This window comes from Ictidomys tridecemlineatus, chromosome 1, assembly GCF_052094955.1.
Source record: "Ictidomys tridecemlineatus isolate mIctTri1 chromosome 1, mIctTri1.hap1, whole genome shotgun sequence".
Taxonomy (NCBI): domain Eukaryota; kingdom Metazoa; phylum Chordata; class Mammalia; order Rodentia; family Sciuridae; genus Ictidomys; species Ictidomys tridecemlineatus.
Window position 1 is genome coordinate 89,957,821 of NC_135477.1, and position 15,062 is coordinate 89,972,882.

At 43.2% G+C, this 15,062-nt stretch overlaps 1 long non-coding RNA gene and 1 other non-coding gene across 2 annotated transcripts in view; one reads left to right on the top strand and one right to left on the bottom strand.

The window, feature by feature from the left end:
• The window catches only part of LOC144366350 (uncharacterized), a 31,245-nt gene extending 25,314 nt beyond the window's left edge, over window positions 1-5,931 (top strand). The window contains exons 3-4 of the long non-coding RNA XR_013425414.1: window positions 3,646-3,754; window positions 4,959-5,931. This is a non-coding gene — a long non-coding RNA (uncharacterized LOC144366350). The remainder of the gene's footprint in view (window positions 1-3,645; window positions 3,755-4,958) is intronic.
• A 3,595-nt stretch (window positions 5,932-9,526) lies between these two features.
• On the bottom strand, window positions 9,527-9,662 carry LOC120885988 (small nucleolar RNA SNORA70). Its single transcript, XR_005728773.1, has one exon. It is a non-coding gene; the product is annotated as a small nucleolar RNA SNORA70 (small nucleolar RNA).
• Between the last annotated feature and the right edge of the window lie 5,400 nt (window positions 9,663-15,062).

Sequence of the window (15,062 nt, forward strand, 5' to 3'; positions counted from 1 at the left end):
TGTATATATATATATATATATATATATATATATATATATATATATATATATCAAATTCCTCTGATGATCCTAAAGCCAAACCCCAGATATAAACTTGCTTTTTCATATTTTTGACCTGTCTTAATCATGGGTTACAAAATAAGTTGTGGAAGTTTCATTGCATTGTATACTCCTAATTCATACTTCAAAATGTCAACTCAATATCTCCTCCTCCATGAAGCCTTCCTGATTACTCCTTTCATACTCCTGCCAAGCCTCCCAGTTATTTCCCTGTCCAGTTAGCATGCTGTGTTTAAATAATTTGTTAACATGGGAGGTAGTGGGCAGATGGTTGAGGGAGGCTTCAGCTATGAGTCTGCTTGTTAAGAAGCTGAGCTCCAAGTCTTTGCTTGTAATAGCAATCCATCCCAATGACTTGCAGATTCTCAGAAGAAAACAAGTCATGTTTCACTGCCATACCTTCACATCATGGCCAGAGACAAGGAAATGAAGGAGGGAAGGAAAAAGGGAGGAGAAATTCTATGAATGAGTTAAAATATTTAATAACTATATTAAAGGAAATATAGTTTATAGGCATGGTGACCATTTAAATTCTGAGACTTAATCCATGTCTGTTTTTCTCTGATCCACAAAACAATGTGCTTCCTACAATATTTCTGAGTTTTGAAACAACTCAGGAATGAGCTACTTCTCTTTGCCATAAAATAATAATATTCCCTAAATGTGCCCTGGAAGGTAGGGATTCAGTGGAAGTTTTAGTGAGAAAATCAGCCAAAGATTATTGCTTCAAACTGACAAAGTGTCAGATCTTTGAAAATTGAACCTCATGATAGGTTCAAGACCAACCAAGGCAGAGGATCTGTCTATTCCACACTCAATGTGTGCAGAGTCTGTATTCAATGGTTCATCATAAAAAGGCACCAACACAATTCTCACGAGGCCATGATCTGTTGCTAAGAGTGGAAAATCAGAGTAAAATAAAACGGGGGCAGGACACCGGCCTTGTTTCCAGTTGCACAGCCCATGTCTCTGGGCTATGAGACAGCTGCCTGGCCACTGGTCCTTGGGGCATTTGAAATGGAGAGTTTCGGAAGGAGTGGGCAGATTATCAACTGGGGGATTAGCTCCATCTGCCCTGAGCTCAGTGAAAACCTTGTGTCCTTCCTCTTCTCTGGACCTCCTGCTGGTGTCTGGCCAACAGCAGTCTCATGTCCACCTGGACATGATGTCAAATCTAATTTAAGCCACGGGCCTGGTGATCCTTTCAGTGGCCCTCTGGGAAGGCTGTTGCTTAAAAATGGGCAAATAGCCCTCTTACTCTGTGGGTTTTACAGATACAGGGATGCATGGTGAAGGCCTGCTCTAAGGGGTTGCAACACCTTGTCCTTTAGGATTCCTAGGATAGTGCTGGTGCCAACGCAGCAGACAACTGTCCACTCTGTGCATCAGCTGTGTGTGCAGTCCTTCACCCTCATGCATGAAACAGGATGAATGTGGGACATTTCCTTGATGTGTCCTGCTTCCTCTGGACTCTGTGAAGGCAGGGCCTGTTCTTATTTCTGTTGAATTCTCAGCATCTAGAATAGAACCTGACAAAGGGTAGGTTCTCAACATATGCCTTCAAAATGAACATCACGATTCTATTTCCAGGATTCGTTATGACTGGATAGTCTGGCCCAATGTCCCTTTGCTTTTTTATAGCAATGAGATCATTGAGTGTCCCCACAGTTCGCAGTAACTCACCTGTTACTCAGCTGCTACCTCCTTGGTGGGAAGGCAGGATCCTTCTCATGCCAGCAAATCAGAGCAAATGAAGATTCAGCTTAGGCCCATTTGGACTTAATTTACTCTTTCCTCCCTCTTTATTTTCTTATGCTTTCTCATGCCTCCCTCTGTCTTCTGGGTGAGGTGTCCAGTTGCTTTGGTTCATCCAAGTCTGAAGAATTTTCCAGGTTGCAGGACTTTCAATGCTAAAACCAGAAAAGTCCTAGACAAATCTGGATGGGTATCATTCTGTACCCCTTTTGCTTTCCAGAAACATTTAAGGAACCATGGTATGAACCTTGCTCCGAATTAGACCTGGGGCCATATCAGGAACTAAATACAATCCTGCCCTCAGCAATCTCACAGTGTATTGATGGACACACAGTAGATGAGTCATTAGGAAGTACCAAGGAGAGGTACCAAACTCAGATGGAAGATGAGAGAGAGGATGAGATCAAATTAGAAGAGTCTTCCTTCAGGAAGTGGCATCAAAGGACATCAGAATCAAAAAGTTTTTTTCAGATTAGTCAAACCCATCCAATCCTGGTCAGGGAGACTGAGGAGACTACTTTCTTAAGGAGTGGGAGGCTATTCTATGACAGCATTCACTTATTGGGGTGCCGTAGTACTCCTGAGAAGTCAGAGAAGATCCTTGGGGGCTGTCTATGCTGCATGTGGTGCAGTATCACCCAGACCAGGCTGGCGTGTGTCCACTGGTTGTACTTGGGAAAGCAGAACTTATTCCAGGGCCAACCTCCTTTGTTCTGGAGCAGAAAGGCTAATTGCATTTCCATCCCTCCTCATCAGTGTCATCCCTTCATGCTGCACCTATGTCCATCTTCTCTATTTCCAAAACATAAATATAAATAAGGATCTTAGCCAGCCCAAAGAGAGATCACTTCGATTCCTTTTTTCTTGCACCTCAGGTCTTGATTTCCATCCCTTCTAGAACATAAAGACTGCTGAAGCTGGGGTTGGAGTCACTAGTGCCATTGGGATAGAATTTCAGATTTTGTGTTCCACATCACCATGCAAGTAGATCTTGAGAGCAAAGTTGGGTGTTCAAGACCCCCATTCCATCTACTCCCAGCCTACTTCTTGGGTCAGTCTTCTCATGCTTCTGTTAAAATTGGGATGACATTTGGTGTCTTTGATTTTGCTGGCTTTAGAGACACCCTGCTCTGGTAATCTCTGTTGACCACAGTGGTTGCTGAGATGGGCACTAACATATCAATCTGAATTTGAGTCTTGTAGTATTCATTTAGTTTCATATTGGACCAAGCTACTACCATACACATACCAACAGTGCAAGCATAGGGCAGCCATCATGGTTCCACTCTGTTGGCTTGGCTGACCGGTGAGAACTGGACAGAGTGCTGCCTGGGAAGTTTGCTTATTTCCATGGAGCAATCTGTGCTTAGTGATGGATCAGGCCTGTTGGGTTTCTCCAATTTTACTGGGTCTGCTATTCTTTGTAGCACAGAGTTCATGGGAATAATTAGAAATGATGTTTTGTAATCAAATTTAGAATTTTTATTTCATTCATTCATTTATTCATTTATTTTTAATTGTTTCTTCTTGCACCACATCTATCTACCATCTACCTATACCTTAACAACCTATTCTCTTCTGACTTGCGCAATGGAGAGGGCTTGGTATGAGCAGAGGGTGGGATGTCTTTGTCAAGCAGGGAAAAGGCTTCCCAAGAATCTTCTTCAAGAGGACGAGTGGTCACATCTCTGGCCCCCAGCTTGGATGGCTATATTATCTAGAACCTGCTAAGCTATCTTAGAAAAGCCCAACACTACAGGAGGTGGGTCTGAGTTTCATTGTTTCAAGGACCAGAAAGCCCTTCACAGCCTACTCTTTTTATCTGCACAGTAGCTACTGACTCTGTAGAGTGGCCCAACTTCCCAGGACTGAGGCCACCAAGCCAAGAGGAAGAGGAAGAGGAAGAGGTGGAAGAGGAGGACAACAACTTGGACAACTGGTTAGTTGCTCCTTTCCAAGCTACTGCATCAAGAGGATAAATCAAAATATGATGAACTCCTTTTTGCTATTGAATACATTTTACCTTCAGTAAGAAATGCCATTCTGTCTGCAGGAACGTCCCGTCCCCTTGATTCTTTGAATTTCTTGTAGAACTGCCTATCAGATGCTTTCCCCTAGAGTCCCCCTCAATGTCAGTAGTCTGTGCCCATGGATTCAATAATCCATCAAGATATTGAACTGGATGTGTGGCATCACGCTCCTATTATCGGGGAGGGATGAGAGGGGCAATGCACAGAGCATCCCTGTTCTTGAAATGTGTTCAGTTGTGATTGAGGCTAGAGGATAAATGAAAAGAGTGGGCTGAAGTCATTAGGAAAAAGGTTTAGCCACTGAAACAAAGCACAAACTCATGGAGCAAAGGGCCCCACAACCCTGGCAGAGTCCTGTATCCAAATTAAAGTGCCTTTCAATGAAAATGACTCAAATCTATGTCATGATGCCATGTCCATGGACGGCATTGATGTGGAAGGGGAGAAGGAATATGCCAACAGTAATGATGTGGTCTGAGCATTTGCCCAAATGCCATGCAGACATTGATTAGGTTACTGAAACCTTTGTTCTGGGAAGGTCTGACAGTTTTGTGGCCACTGGCATCTTGGGTTGATTGGTAGCAGCTGCATAAGCGAGGTCAAGAATTCTGGAGTTTCATTCCAGAATCATCAGCAAATTATGCAATGATCATTTGCTAGGTGAGATGTACCCTAGAAAGAAGTGGGGAGCAAGGATTCCATGTGTTTACCATCCATGCAGCTTAAACTGTGGTTTGTTTGTGTCTCTCCTCATTCCACAAGGAGCTGAGTCATCTTAGCAGTTGTATTTTTGTGTAAAGTTATTGATGAGAGCACTGTGGCTGGTGGGTTCCTTCATTGCTCTCCTACCCAATGCCAGGCACCGCCTCATATTCTGACTACATTATCTCTAATAGTTCAGGAAGGCCAGGAAAGCGGCCTTTCTCACCTCCTGCCCCATTGCCCACCCTTCTCCATGCTTCCCGTGGGTGCATAGTCAGTCAGTGACAGGGCTGATGTCATGATTTCAAGTGATTTGGCCCAAAGACAACACCTACTCCCTGAATAATATCCATGAAAACTTAACACAGTAACTCGGGTGAGTCACATTTTCCCTCTGGATGTGATTTGCAGATGTCGGGGTGGAACATCACCAGGGCTTCCTTCTGAAATGGAACTTCCAGAAAGCAGCAGCCGAATGGCAGAACATCCTTCCCAGCAAAAGAAAAACTTCCTATAGCCTGGCAAGCGCTCCCATCCCATGAGTGTAAGCAAAGCTTCCAAAGAGATCAAAAGAATAGCTCAGAGAAAGAGGATGGAAAAATTCTGTTATGGAAAGATTAAAATGTACATGTTTTCCCAGACCACATTCTCAAATACTGGCTTATCTGATTCTCACAGGAACCTGTGGATAACTGAGAGAAGGGAGAAGGGGCATCAGTGGCTTTTGTACTAGGGCATGTGGCTAGCAAATGACTGGGAGTGACCCAGGTCACCTGGTCACTCCTAGGACAGCACTCTCCACCTCTGCTTGCTTCTAGCATCTGGAAGTGGGCCATCTAGAGCAATTCTTTTCTTTTTTTTTTTCAGAGAGAAAGGCATCTTTAAAAGAATGACTAATAAAAATTGTATCAAATAAACATGAAAAATAAAGTGTTTTTTATATATATTTTAAGCTTTTTTTTTCTTTAAGTTAAAAAAAAAAAAAACAACACCTGCTGAGGAGCAGGGAAAGAAGACAAAAATAAATGGAACAAGACACATCCGGAGTGTCACACATGCCCAAGACTTACATGGAGTAACAGCCCCATTGTGTGGCTTGTTAGAATACAAGAGTGTGATTATGTCTTCACAGCACTAAGTAGAATTAAGGGTAGCATTTCTCCTGGGGCCTGGTGACACTAAGGATAAAATTTGGGCCAGGGACCAGGTCCCTGAACACTGCTTCAATCAGGGAGAGACATTGTTTTGAAGTTGTCCTGCCTCAGTTCTGAGCCATAGTGACTGGACAGCGCATAGAAGCCAAAGAGGGAGAGGAAGCAAAGTATACAGAGAGGAAACCCAAGCCTCAGCCCTTCAACAGAGGCTTTTGGCCTCCTTGCACATTCCATCACCAGAAGCTTCACACAGGCAGTGCCTGGGCTCACCCCAAACCAATGGAATCTGAATTCTGGCGTGGGACCCAGGTGCTGGTCTGTAAAACTCTCAGGGTGATTCTAAGGTGCAGTCAAGGTTTAACAGCTTGGTTTAAAATCTTTGTACAAAAAAACTGGTCGAAGAAAGGAAATAGGTCTGAAGTTAGCAAACATTGAAGTGAGACTGGGGAGACCACTAAAACCTTCCCCTGGAGAAGAGGTTGAGAACAAAGAGGGAGAGGACTCCTGCAGCCAGAACATAGGACCCGTGTGGCCAAAGATGATCTCTCTTTGATAGCACTTCTGTGGACAAAGACAAAGCAGAGCTGAGGGGCTTCACTGGAAAGTTGAGTGCAAGAACCTCTGTAGATTCTTCTCCCTCACCCTCTGCATAAGTCAGCTCAAAATGGATCAAAGACCTGGGATTAGACCAGAAACTGTGCAACTCCTAGAAGAAAATATAGAGTTAATACTCTAACATATGGGCATAGGCAACAACTTTCTCAGTAGAACCTCTAAAGCTCAGGAAATAATGACTAGAGTTAATAAATGGGATGGCATTGAATTAAAAAGCTTCTGCACAGCAAAGGAAACACTGAAGAATGTGAAGAGAGAACATATAGAATGGAAGAAAATCTTTTCTGGCTACTCTTCTGGCAGCCAGAATATATAAAGAACTGGAAAACTTAATGCCCAAAACAAAAACCAAACCAAACCAAACAAACAAAAAAATCCCCAAAATCCAAATAACCCAATTAATAAATGGGCCAAGGAACTAACTAAACACTTTCCAAAAGAAGAAAATACAAATGGCCAAAATATATATGAAAAATGTTCACATCTTTAGCAGTGAGGGAAATACATACCAAAGCTACACTAAGATTTTTATCTTACTCCAGTTAGAATGGTAGCCATCATAGTTACAAATTATAATAAACACTGTGGTGGGGTGATAAATTAGTAAACTAGTACAAGCACTATGGAAATCAGTAGGAAGTTTTCTCAAAAGACTAGGTAGGGAAATACCATATTACCCAGGTATACCACTCCTCAATATTTAGCCTAAAAAAAAATTAAAATCAGCATACTATAGTGATACATGCATTCCTATGTTTATAGCAGCACAATTCATAAGAGCCAAACTATGGAACCAGCCTAAGTATCTAGTAATGAGTGAGTGGATAAAGAAAGTGTTTTATATATATACACAATGGCATTGTCTTTAATCATAAAGAATAATAAAATTATGTTATTTGCAGGAAAATGGATGGAACTTGAGAACATTATGTTAAGCAAAATAAGCCAAACTCAGTAAGTCAAGGATAGTATGTTTTCTCTTATATGTGGAAGGTATAGAGGAAAGAGGAAAAGAAAGTTGTTGAGGGCATCTCATGAAATTCAAAGGGAGGTCAGTAGAGTAGAGGAAAGAGACCAGGGGAGGGAGGAAGAGAGGGAAAGGGGAAGTACTATGGAATGATATTGGTCAAATTATATATTTATATTATGTACATGTATAAATATGTAACAACAAATCCCACCATTACATGCAACTGTAAGGCACCAATAAAAAATAGAAAAAGTCCTATTTATATTTCTCTAATCCTTTTTAATGAAATCTAGAATGGTTTTCCATATTTCTTTGTGTTCATGTAAATTTTTTGGTGCTTTATAAATTATAAGACTTTTTAATGGCACTTGTTGGTAAATGGATGGATCTGGAGACTCTCATGCTAACTGAAATAAGCCAATCCCCCCAAAACCAAAGGCTGAATGTTTTGTCTGATATATGGTTGCTAACACACAAAAGGGCAGGGGGTGGGTGATGGATTGGAAGTTCAGTGGATTAGACAAAGGGGAATGAAGGGAAGGGAGGGAGATGGGAAAAGAAAAGACAGTGGAATGAATATGACATGACTTTCCTGTGTACATATATGAATATACCACAGTGAATCTCACCATCATATACATCTATAAGAAAATAACTTAAAAATTAACTATGAGTAAAAGGCAGAAAGATCAATAGAAGGAAGAGAGCAGAGTGGGGAGAGCAAAGGGGAAGTGGAGGTACTGGGATCTGAATTAGAACAAGATGCATTCCATGTTTCCATAATTATGTCACAATGGATTGTTCTGTCATGTATAAAAAGAACCAATAAAAAAAATAAATAAATTGTAAGACTTTTATTATTCTGCCCAACTGCTTTCAATTAACAAAAGAACATCTTTTGCCCTTCTGCCTTAGCTCATCTTTATTCCAAATGATACATCTGGAGAGCTGGGAGAAGGGCTCTGAGTCTCCCTCTATTTAGGTTTCGGCCTCGCTTTGCCTTCTACAGTCGCAGTGAAGGAGAAATTCTCACACTCTTGCATAAAACTCCTAGGATTCTCTTAAAGAAGAAAAACATCCTGGCCCTGAGTGGTCTAGCCAGGCACAAAATCCAGCAGAGGGGACCAGACAAGCCCAGAGAAAGTGGACAGGAAGAGGGTCAGATTGGAAGGGCTGCTCTCAGAGAAGACAAGCAGCAAAAGTGGGGAAGAAAAGTCCATTTTCCGGATTCGTTCTGAGATTGAATCAGAAGGAGGAATTTCTTCTTTTGTAATTGCTTGAGTTGAAGGTGTGAGATTTCTTTTTAGGTCAATGTTGACATCGATGCCCTGCTGCTGATACAAAGCCCAGTAGCCATGGGCATTATGACCCTCCACACAGTCTGCCCCTGGGGTGCCCCACAGGAGCCCCAGAGGTGGGTGGGCTTGCTGCTTACTCAGATTTTTTTCTTTTAATATATATATATATATTTAGTTGTCAATGGACCTTTATTTTATTTATTTGTATGTGATGCTGAGAATGGAGCCCAGGGCCTCACATATGCTAGGCGAGCGCTCTACCACTGAGCCACAACCCAGCCCCCTTACTAGAGTTTTATTCGTTAGAGTGTAGAGTCCATTACCTACTCTGGTAAGAACTGAAGTGGAGTAGAAACTTGGTGACCCAGGTGGAATGAGCAAGAAGACATGGCTAGCGTTGTCCACGGGGACTTTATGGGCCATATTCCCTGCCTCTGCCAGGAAAGCAGCTCCCTGCTCCTGCCACTGAGGCTCATGGGAACGCTCTCTGTAAGCACGGGTTCAAGGGGTGGCATTTCCACACCCCTTCTAAGCTCATTCAAAAAGAGGGCAAAGAAGGGCAAAATCTACCTGAGGAGTTATTTTTTACTGGAAGTAGGATATATTGATGGACATGAAGAAGGAAGAGAGTGCTGTGGAAGCCCTCAGGAGAACAGGGCCTCCTACTGGTTCAGGGCTATGATGGAGGATGTATTTGACCCCATAGCCACTGAGATGAGCCATTTCATAGCCACCATGTCTTAAAATTCATCCACATTAAACTTGGTAAAGACCTTGATCACAGGTTCCTTGTTCTGCAGGTTGGTGCCAATGCTCATGGGAACCTGGCTTATGGGAACCATGGACACTTGCTCCAGAACTCTCTAAAGACACAGTGCATTCCTGTCTGGTGTCTAGGTTGGGGACAGCACAAGTTTGGAGACATGCACACCTACTGGAAAGATCTGTCTTAAAGGTCCCCTATGGTAGCCCGTACCAATAGCAGCCTGTGTATAATTCTGAAAAGGCTGATATTTGCGGTCATTGCGTATCACGTTCCCCATGAAGAAAGGAGAATGGTAAGTTTAATTGGCAGTAGAATTTGGAAGAGTTCTTAACATTTAAAATCACAAGCCTTGGAGTTACATGACAGGAGAACCGAGAACAGAAGGTGATCTCATGGTCTGATCGCGCCCCTTAGGCCCAGGGCTGACACATTCTGGAGGCAGTCAAAGGACTAAAGTACCAGGTGTCACTGCTTCTCAGAAAACATAACTTGGGATCCAGGGAGAAGCTTTTGTGATGCTGAAACCCTTTGGGGAAGGCCTGTATCACTCTGAAATTTGGTGTCTAACTGGGCTTGAGGACAGGAATTTTCTGTTGTGAGGAAACAGTAGGCCCTGAGTCAGGTTTTGGACTGCCTCTGGAGCCGCAGAGAGTTTGCTAGCTTCTGAACAAAGCATCCTGAACATACCCTTAGGAACAATGATTTGGAAGCTTACGTCTCTCTTGCTCAGAGTTGGCTTTATCTCCCCCCTAGCAATATAAAAAGTTTCCAGTCTGCGTCTCCCCTGCTCTGATGTTCTTGATTAATCACATTCTGAGGGACAGCTTGGAGCCTGGCCTGGCCTGAGCTGTCAGTGAGAGGAGGCAGATATATTGGTCAGAACAATTACAAAGATGGGTCAGGGCATTAGAGGCTTTGGCTGCAAGTGCTGGCGATTAGGTTAGAGTCCTTTGGACAAGTGGATTAGTGCTGGCCGAATGGGCTCACCCAGACAAAGGGAAATAAAAGACAACTTTAATCAAGACAGCCTCATCTCCCAGCCAGGAGGAGCGTCAGTGCCTAAGAATGTCTGTTCTGGGACACAGTGGTCCAGCCCGCCTCCTGAGACAGGGCTCCGCACCTGCACTAGATGGAAACATGGTCAAAAGAGGGAAGCCTAGGAGGCGAAAATTTAGGACAGCCTCTGTGGCTTCTGGAAGATTCCAGGTCTGTGAAGTGAAATGTACTTCTCATTCGGGTCCAGATAACTACTGGATCCCATGTTTAGGAACAGAGATACTTTCAAGCAATTCATGGGGCTGCCAGGAAATACATGGTTAGTCTGAAGGTTGAGTTGTATTTGGATTGACCATGACTTTTTTTTTTTAATTTTTTTTTAGAGAGAGAGAGAGAGAGAGAGAGAGAGAGAGAGAGAATTTTAATATTTATTTTTTAGTATTTGGTGGACACAACATCTTTGTCTGTATGTGGTGCTGAGGCTCGAACCCGGGCCGCACGCATGCCAGACGAGCGCGCTACCGCTTGAGCCACATTCCCAGCCCATTGACCATGACTTTTAAGCTCTCATGTAAGGCCTGGCTGATTGGCCCTTGTCTTTCCATACTGGGTAAAGAAACTTCCAGGAGTGGGCAGGAGCGGCAATGTGTTGCCTCTCCTGCCATGTTCTCCTCCTCCTTGATGTTTCTGGAAAGAGGACTCAGTCTGGTTTCCTTGGTCTGCCTGTCACTTTGATGGAAACACAAGGTCCTTTAGAACAATCAATAATAATTCTTCCTTCTGGTTGAGGAATCAGGGAGAGCAAACTGGTCCCTCTGTTTAGAGACAGGTAGGATTTAGGCCAAAGTTTCTCAAAGTTGATAGCACCTTATGATCATATGGAAAGAGAGATTAAGAATATTAATATCTGAGGTCTGAGAAACAAGGTATTTCTCATTTAATTGTCTGACATGAGGCTTAGGCATTCCTACTCTTTCTAAATCTCTCTATGTGATGGTAATGTGTGGTTAGGGCAGAGAAGCCCTGATTTCAGGTTCCAGCTCAAGGGAAGTTGTATGTTGCACATATGTCCTGTCTATTTAAATTATGACCTCCTAGAGCCAGGACAGTGCCCCATGGCATGGCCTCTTCTCCCACAGAGCTTAATAGAGAGCTGTACACATGGGTTCTCAGTAATAATTAAATACAAGTGCTTAAATGCAGAGGCAGGCGGTATCATTCCCTTAAACGTCTCATCCCTGGAGGCAGCGACTACTATTTTAAATATGCTGCAATGCAGAGGCCCTTTGGGGAGCATCTGGGCCAGCTGGACCTGTCACAATAAACTCAGCACCATTTGAACTGCTTAAGAAATGTCTAGACAAAAAAACAAACAAAAAAAACTTCCAAATAATAAAAGATAGAAAGTATCTAGGGTGGGTTTTTAAAAAAAGGTTTTTTTTTTATGTCAAATCTCTGATGAAAAAAAAAAAAAACCAAACAGAAAAGCCTTATCTTAGGTGGATTATTTGCTTCTATAACTTGCTGGGGAGGACATTCTCATTATCTGGTTTTCCTTTGGAAAGTTAGACAATAGTGTCACTTGTCTAAATACTTCTGGAAGGATTCTCCACAATTGTCCCCTGATACTAAGATCTTAATACTTGTAGGTCTGAGTACTTCCTTCTGATAAAGAAGACTTATTAAGGAAAGGGATAAAATCACCAGTCAACAGAAAGGTAAGCAGGAAGAATAAGTCAGGAGAGGGTGGAACCGGAGTTCCAAACCTTCCAGTACAGGACATCTAAACAGCACTGTCATCTACAGATTTAATTTTTTTTTTAAAAAAGAATGACACAGGGGAGCATTTTGGACTGTAAAATGTAGCAAACACAACAAGGAATGACTACAAATCAAGAATTGATTAAAAGATGAAGGGAGCTTTCACAATGAAGTGCTTAAAATACCATGAAAAGTAACATCTTTTTCTTTCCTCTTTTTTTCTTTTCTTTTTCTCCTTTCCTCCCTTTCTTCCTAGAAACACTAATAGAGTTAAGAAAGAAAACTCAGAGTCCACATTTACTAAATGAGGTCACGACTTAATAGGGCTAGTAGGACATGGCGGTAGAAGCTCTGGCACAGGTTAGCTTGTGAGATGTGTTCAGAGTGAAGGGGGCCTGGGAAAGGACACACAATGTTCCAGAGGGGAGAAGAAGTATTCACCAATGAGCCTGGAACAGGCTCAGAGTTTGAAAGTACATCTAAGGCCCTTTCCTCCAGAGTCACTCTCAGGATCCTTAACCAATCAGGCATTTTTGTGACCTTTCTTCGCTATCTCTAGTCATTCTGTTGCCAAACAGCCCCAACATTGTTAGGACAAGCAACAGACAAAACCTGTATTAGTCAGTAGTCCTCAGAGCTGCCTTGGGTATGAGACAGAAAACTGACAACCTGGCTGATGCAAAGGTGATTGAATGCTCATCTAACTAAAATGTCCTGGAGATAGATCTGGCTTTAGGCAAGGCTGGATGTAGAGGCTCAAATGACACAATCCACTCTCTCCCAGCTGGGTCTTCCTCAGGCTTCTTTTCCTGTTCAGACAGGCTTTCCCCTTGTGAGGGCAAGACAGGCACTATAGCTAAGAGCTCCTATCTGCTTAGTGACTGAGGTCAAAAAGAGCATCTTTCCTACTAGTCTTGGGCAACTCTCATAAACCCAGCTTAGGTCAGGTTGGGACCCAGTCTCTTCACTGTGGCCAGGGATGGAGTACACTGAGAAGCCAGGTCTGGGTTACAGGAACACCCCTGGAGTTGGGGGTGGGCCAGCTCCCCCAAAACCACTGAGACTGTGTGTCGGGATGCTCCTCAAAGCAAAATCAGGAGACAAAGACCAGAAGCAGGAGAAATAGGTGCTGAACCTCCCAAACCCCCCAAAGTCCACTCCAGTTCAAAACACATACTTCCATAAATCATAAGTAAGAAAATATTCATGGTAAAAAAGTAAAGGAGAAAAATGAAAATTCTCCCATAATTGTGCCACACAGATGCACAGATGCAATGAACGTTATTTCTAAAATCTATCTAAAATCTGGAATGTTTTTATTCAGTGACCCCATTTCTGCCTTCCTTAGCCACACAGCAGGATCAACTCCCTTCAAAAAGCTGGGCACAGCCCTCTGAGTGTGTGAACATGGCTCTCATGTTCCTTCCAACTTTTCTTTTCAGCCAAATGTTCCACTGTGCCTCAGTTGTCCTGATTTCAAGACCACCCTGTGTTGTGGATATGATCCACCTTGGGGCTTGCTCCAGTTTGTCCATTCCTCCTTGACATGACTTGCCCAATCAGACCTCAATCCCTGGCCAGCATGGGTGGGCAAGGGGGGTATGGCCATTTCCTTTGCCCCACATACCACATCTCCATCACAAAACCTACCATGACATCCACTCTCTTGGCTCCTTGTTCAGATGGAGCCCAATGTCCATCCAAACTCTTGAAACTCCCTCTGCTGGTTCAGATGGAGCCCAATGTCCATGCAAACTCTTGAAACCCTAAATAACCTCCAAGACAGTCTGCTTTCCTCATTCCCCCTCATTGAATTCACACTTGCAATGTCAATGCAGAATATTATATGAGTCTTTGCTGAGCTTTTTGGTTAGTTGTTCTGTTTTGGTTTTGCTTTCATTCCAGCATGAGAGGATGTTTTCAGCTCCCTTCTGCCATTCATGGGACAGCTCTCCCTGCCAGCTTTGGACCAGAGGCACAGTGACCTGACATGTGCATCTCAAGTGAAGGATGGCTGGGCCCAGTCAAGGGCTGCAGCACACCATCTGGGTGGGCAACTTGAGTTGGTATCCATCAGTTCATCAGACCTCCTGGGTATGGTGAGATGACCAGCTCAGCAAGCTGGAACTGCATACTGTCTACTCAGTACTCCCCTGCCTACACACCAAAGCCAAGAGATGACCTTTAGACTGGGTTGAAAGTGGGTGAAATTTCAGTGGTGATGGGGAATGGAAAGAGTTTCTGGGTGTCAGAGTTCCACATTTAGAACACTAGGAAGAGGGGACAGGTAGGAAAGAGATAGATCATGCCAGAGTCCTGAGGGCCTAAATGTCAGCTAGGGGAGCTCTCTTTCTGGGAGTCAGAAAGGAGTTATGTCATTCAAGGTTTGTGGAACAGAGCCTGACACGTTCAGAACTGACTTGTAGGAATATCCTGGGTGGCTGAGTATGGAGAGAGGACTAGAATCTAGATAAGGGCAGTTAAAGCTCCGAGTCAGGATGCACGGGGCTGAGCAAGGCGAGCAAAGGGAAAGCATTTTGAAGACAAAACATAAAATTCTTGACAATTGTGTGTGTTGGGGGTGAATTGAGAGAAGGGTTAGGGTGTAGAAGCACAAGAGAGAAAGAATAATTAAGGATAACTTCAGAGTTTCAGACTAGAGGAAACTGGAAAATGTTAATACCTTGATCAAAATTAGAATAATCAGGAAGAACACTGTTTTGGGTGGGGGGGAGAAGAATTAGGTATTAGATAAGTCTTTGGTGTTAATGGGATTCTAATGATGAATGGTAGGTGGTTTAAAAGGTGAGGGTGGGGGTTTGTGAAAAGCTGGAATTAGAGATGAGAATGTGCATCATTATATGAAAATGAGACCTGAAGTTACAGAATTAGTTGTGTTCTGTGTAGAAATTGATGAGGGCTCTGGACAGGCAGGATTCTGCAAGTGGAAATTCT